The 6,258-nt window shown below is 39.2% G+C and overlaps 1 long non-coding RNA gene across 1 annotated transcript in view; it reads right to left on the bottom strand.

Moving 5' to 3' along the window:
* Positions 1-789: 789 nt before the first annotated feature.
* Positions 790-6,258, bottom strand: part of LOC138151282 (uncharacterized) — a 5,481-nt gene continuing 12 nt past the window's right edge. The window contains exons 1-2 of the long non-coding RNA XR_011165794.1: positions 6,234-6,258; positions 790-2,165 (exon numbers count right to left, since the gene is read on the bottom strand). The exon at positions 6,234-6,258 is cut by the window's right edge and continues 12 nt beyond it. This is a non-coding gene — a long non-coding RNA (uncharacterized lncRNA). The remainder of the gene's footprint in view (positions 2,166-6,233) is intronic.

Raw genomic sequence — 6,258 nt, 5'->3', positions numbered from 1 at the left:
GAGAAGAATGTGTTCTTTTCTCATTTCCACCAATGCAGCCATTGCTACTCCCCTGTTCAAACTCCCCAGTTCATCATTCTTCAAGCTGAGCCAGCCTAAGTCTATAGGAAGAAATGAACTGTAAGCCATCACTGAACATTTGTAATTTAAAGATCTGATGGTCTATTGAGAGATTATCCCAGGAAGATGCCTATGGATCCCTGGAATTCTGTTTTTCTCTTGCTCCCCACCCTGAAGCCTTGAATAAGTTGTGACTTGGGATGAATACTAAGGTGAGTCAAAAAGCTTCTTTTTCCTCATGTTGTGGGAAAGAGATCTCAAATGGAATCGTTACTTGAGGTCAATGAAATGAGGATGCACACCTGGTGTCTGAGGAGTTCCTACAGTTGAAATTTACCTTCACTCACACATATTATTTGTGACCTTCTCTCTATCCTACAGAGGAGCATAAGGGATATTATCATACCAGTTTTGCAGAGGAGAAAACTGATATTCATAAAGGTTAAGTGCTTTGCTTATGGTCACATGGTTACTAAATGTCAGAGAAGGAATCCAAACACGAGTCTTCCTGATTCTTACTCCAACACTTAATATACTTACTCGTCTCTCAAAAGGGACTCCGTGATTTTTTTAAATAATAGATATAATTATATAATATAATTGTTATATTATATAATTAATAAGATATAGATATAAAATAATAAATATAATTAATGAAATTTTTAAAAATTTTAAATAAACACTCTAGTTCTCTTCTACATTTTGCTGATGCAGTGAACCAAGTTCAAAAATGGTCAAAAACATTTTATTTCATGGACAACAGATATACAATCTCCAGAACATGTAACAAGTACAAAAAGTGGATTCATGACAAATGAAAGGAAACAGTAAGAAAGGGGGGTCACATAGGCAGGCAGTGCCAGAGGTGGGATTTAAATACTGTTCTTTCCTTTGTACTAGACTGTCTCTTATGTAAGAACTGGAAGGAACCTTCAGAGACTGTCCAGTCAAAGAATCGGAGAATTTAAGAGATGGAAGGGACCTCAGTGACCACCTAGTCCAACCCACATGAGAAACGGATTCCCATAATAATAAGGCTAATACTCATTAGTTGCTGTCTCCCCCCTGCTTGAATATCTCCAAGGAGGAGCAATTTGTCCGTTCCAAAGGTAGCCCGTTCCCCTTCTAATTGTTAGGGTTGCCCTTGGAAAGACACTAGTCCAATGCCCTCATTTTACAGATGGGGAAACTGAGGCTCAGAGAAGGGAAAGAACTTGCTCAGAGTAACCCAGAAAGTGTAGAACTGGGACACCAACCTATGCCTCTGGATTCTGAGTCTCAGGGCCACCAACTACCACAACTCTTCCCACAGTTATCACACAAGCTTTCTCTGATTCCTAGGGTCTAACTTAAAGGACAGGATGCCATGAGTGGATCTCTGGAGGAAAGGAATCACCAGCCAGAAAGACCACCACAATTCTAGTGACTTCATTTTTCCAAATCACGGTTTCTACGATGAAATTACATGAAGCCAAAATGCAGCTGATCTCATGGTAACCATAGTCTCTAAGTCTGCACATACTCAGAGACTGTTTCATCTTGATTTTCATCTTTCCCACACCTAGCGCCATGGTAGGTGCTTTATAAATGTTGGTTCCACTAAACTGAATTGGAATGAATCCCCAAGAAAACCAATGTGGTCTTTCCCCTTGCTGTAGGAAGTTTTGGTGTATACAACTTTCTTCACTTTGCTTCAAACATAATGTAACAAATAGAATTTTTTTCATTTCTAAAGGCTCTAATTATACATAGGAACACTCATATTCTTAGTTATGATTTACAACTGTATTTCTCTCTCCCATGACACTGCAGCATGGAATCCAGTGATGGAGAAAGATGAGAGACTGGCCTTCAGGCACCTGATTTGCAGCAGAGGAACACCTGAATCTATGCATAGTAAGCATGGAAGAACAAAGCCACAGCCAGGAGGATGGCGCCATTGATGTTAACAATAATTCTCCATATAGGATCCTCTGATGTGTCTGTCATCTGCATCTTGAGGGCAGCCTCCTCCTCCTTGGTCATCTTGGGCCCCTTCTGCTGCTCCAGTCCACAGAACATGTCATAGGTCTTCCTCAAGCAGCTCTTTTCTTCTTGAGGGGTTTCTGTGTCAAAGAAGCACAAGAGAATTATGGGACTTGGGGGGTAGGGGAACCTGAAAAAAGCAAAGAGATAGACACTCTCCTATTAAGAGGGAAGCTTCCCCACTGGTTACCAGCTGTCCCAAAGATGACTTTCTCCATACTTGTTTACAGAAAAAGAAATTATATAAAATATTTTCAAAAATGTGTCCAACTTGTCAGCACTAAGATCAGAACAAAGGAGTGGAAAGAGTCTGAGTCTTTGGGCCAGGACCCTTAGGCTCTGGTATGAGTAATGATACTTACACTTGTTGAGAAAAAAATGAGAGCCCACATTTCTTCCACGTTTTAAGGCTTTCAAAGTGCTTTACATATTTTTTTCAATCTATGCTAACATTATCTGGTGAAGTAGATACTATTATTCCCATTTGGAAAATAAGGAAACTGAGGCTCAACTTGGCCATAGCGACACAGATGATAAAAGGGAGAGGAAGGATTTGAAACCCAGTTCTCTTGACTCCAATTCAAATACTCATGTGATATGGTATTTGCAATCATAAAGAACTTTGCAAATGGTTTAGGAATTTTTCTCTTTGTTTCCAGATGCATGATTTCATTCATGTAGTGAACACCCAGTGAGGAAATGCCCTCTACCAATAAATGTTTAGCAACATGTCCTGCAACTTAGGGCCTTAGAAAGTTGCCTGAGGTGTTAAGTGACTTGCCAAAGTTCACATCACCAACATGACATGGAGGCAAGGCATGAACATAAGTTGTCCTGATGCCAAGGTTGACCCCTTCATACCCTAATTCTCCCATAGAAGTTAGTGCCAGTGACTTCTTTATTCTTCCACTAATGTTTTACTACTATAGTACACTGAGATCTGGAGTTCTAGAAGGCAATTATAATAGAATAAAACCTCTGAAAGTTCCTTCCAAGATGAAGAGGATGGATGTGGCTAGAATTGGAGATATTTCCCCAAACTAGAGGGTCCAAAAGGCCCCCTTCGACAATAAAACCTATGAGTCTAGGATTTTTTCAATTACTTTCTGAAATGTTGGCAAAATTGACTATAAATCCAGGAGAATGCTTAAAGGTGCCCAGGAAGCTGTCCGTGGTTCTGAAACCAGACTGCTGGTGTCCCAGAACAGTTTCTACAAGGGTCTCAGGGTGATGAATTTATAACAAGAGGAAAGTTGGGGTTTTCTTAAAAACCCTTTCTAAAATACATATATAAGCTCTCTTCTGATACCAATCACTCCTCTCTTGTTCCTTAAATTAAACTGTATTTATATTGTTAGCTGTGTAACCATGACAAAGTCACTTAAGCTCTCTCAGCCTCAGTTTCCTTGTATAACAAATAAGGATAATAACACACCTACCTCACAGGGTTACTGTGAGGATCAAATGGCATATGTAAAGTGTTAAAGCACTATATAAATGCCAGCTATATTTGTTATTATTTCCCCTCCCCCATAGAATGCAAGCTCCTTGACCGTAGGAACTCTTTTCTTTTTTGCATTTTAAAATTTTGAGGGCCTTTCACAGGTTAGATACTTAACAAATTCACAGGTTACGTAGAGACCAAACTCATAGATGCATGCATACATGGATGGATTCCCCTCAGATGCCCAGACTGAAGGGTTGTCAGGTCATCTAATCATAATTGAGACAGGTGTTCCTAACAAATGCACTAGGATACAGAGTTAATCTATAGCCACAGCAACAGGGACAAGTTGCTATTAAACTTTGGGTCTGATCTTCCAATGATATCTCATTGAGAGAATAAAGTGTTTCTAGGTCTGACTTTGTTCCAAATCAACCGACTTGGTCTTGGCACCTCAGTAATCAGTTTTCTCCTTTGGGTCTCTTTATCTACACTTTGCTTCTCCAGAAAGGATGTTGGGAGAGTCGGGCCACAGAACTGAGTCAGTCCTGCAGTAGAAATCAGGGCACTAGGATTCTAGTCTCTAATCTCTCACTAATAAACTGGGAATGACTTCTCCCCCTGTCTGGGTCCCCTTTCTCTCATCTGGAAAATGAGCTGTATACTCATTGTACCTCATGGACCATTTTAATGATCATGTGAATGAATGGGTATGGAAGAGCTTTTGTGAGTTATAAAACACTTGATGAATGTAAGGGCTTAATATCAGTGATATCTAGCACTATCGTATCATTATGAATGGTAATGATGACAAAGTTAAGTCCTTCCTCCCATTAGAGGCTCTGATGGCATGGTAGAAACCGTGGCGAATTTAGATTGAGGACCTGAGCTCAAATCCTGACTTACTACTTACTTTATGTGTGATCCTAGGCATATTTCCTTTCCAAGCTCTTTCCCAACTCTAAAATCTATGACCTTTCTGAGATTCATGAGGGCATTGAATTAAGGATCTTCAAGGTCCCTTCTGGGAACAAAAAAAAAATATTAAAATTCATAATTGACCCAAAGAGATGAAAACAAAAAACGAAAAGGTTTATATGAACAAAAATATTTATAGCAGTTCTTTTTGTGGTGGCAAAGAATTGGAACTCAGGTATGACTCAGGAAATTCCTGAACAAGTTGTTGTATATGATTGCAATGGGATACTATTGTACTAAAATAAATGATGAACAGAATGGTTTCAAAAAAGCCTGGAAAGGCTTACATGAAATAGTGCAAAGTGAAGTGAGCAGAACCAGGAGAACATAGTACACAGAAACAGCAATATTGTATAATGATAAGTTGTGAATGACTTAGCTATTATCAGCAATAAAAACATCCAGGACAATTCTTAAGGACTTATAATAAAAAATACTATCTACATGAAGAGAAAGAACTAGTGAAGTCTGAATACAGATCAAAGGATACTCTTTTCACTTCATTTTTCTTGGGGGGAGGGGTGATTGTATGTGTTTTCTTTCACAACATGACAAATATGTAAATATGCTTTGCCTGACTGCACATCTATAACCCATATAAAATTATTTTCTTTCCTTTTTTTGCCATTTTTTGGAGGGCAGTTGGGATTAAGTGACTTGCCCAAGGTTACATGACTAGTTTTATTGTGTGGGTGTTAAGTGCCTGAGGCCATAAGCGAACTTGGGTCCTCCTGACTCCAGGGCAGGCACTTTACTGCACCACCTACCCACCCCATATTTTCTTTCTTAATGATGGAGGAGAGGAGGGAGAGAAGGGGGAAATTGGGAAATCAATGTTTTACATGTAATTAGTGGGAAATATAATATTAAATAAATAATTCAAAGGTGGGTTAAAATGCATCAATTATGAATTGTGATCATTTTATAATTTATTGATTTTACACATACTGCAGGAATAGGTAGCTAGTTTCTCTCAGAAGATCTATGGACAGGTGCTTTACATACTTCACTGTCTTTTATTCCTCCCCTGCATTCTGAGGGTGATATTTGTCAGTAGCCAAGTAAGCAAGCAGAGCAATTAATGGGCTCTTTTATCACTAGGAATTGCTGGACATTTCTACATACACTGACTGACCTGCTCTGGGAAGACCAGTTATAGTTTCAAAACCATGGACAGTTCCTAAAGACATTCTAGCATCCTCTGGCCTTCATAACCATTAAATATTGCATGGGAATGACTATAGGCTCATAGATTTCAGCATTGAATGGAACTTTAGGGATCATCTGGTGTCTTCCCCTTGGTCCCTGCTAATTTTACAGATAGGGAAGTTGTGATCCAAAGAGATAAAGTCACAAAAGTAGTAAGTTGAAGTCTAGTCCTCCAACTCCTAATCCAAGGTTCTTTCTGATACACTAAAAGACCATATTATCCAAACTCATTTCACAGAGGAGAAAACTGAGACCCATAGTTGAAGAACAATTTTAGCAGGAATATGGCAGAATATACAGCAGTCAATCCAGGCCCCTCTTCTTAACTTAAAAAATATAAGGAGGGTGGGAAGGACTGTGACTGCATAGCTCTAGCAACATGTTTTTGATTCCACCTCGGCTCTGATTCTGGCCCCATATTCCAATCCAGCCTGAACCACACCGAAAGTCTGGTCTTACCATCACTGTAGAGAGAAATAATTGGAGTTCTATGAAACGGATTGGAGTCCTAACTCACCTATTTCCAACTTGTCTTCAGAATC

This window comes from Petaurus breviceps, unplaced genomic scaffold, assembly GCF_028583685.1.
Source record: "Petaurus breviceps papuanus isolate PSGF00001 unplaced genomic scaffold, PetGlider_PUasm1.0 90896, whole genome shotgun sequence".
NCBI lineage: Eukaryota > Metazoa > Chordata > Mammalia > Diprotodontia > Petauridae > Petaurus > Petaurus breviceps.
Note: the sequence above shows the minus strand (reverse complement) of the source record. Positions and strands in the feature narration are given on the sequence as shown.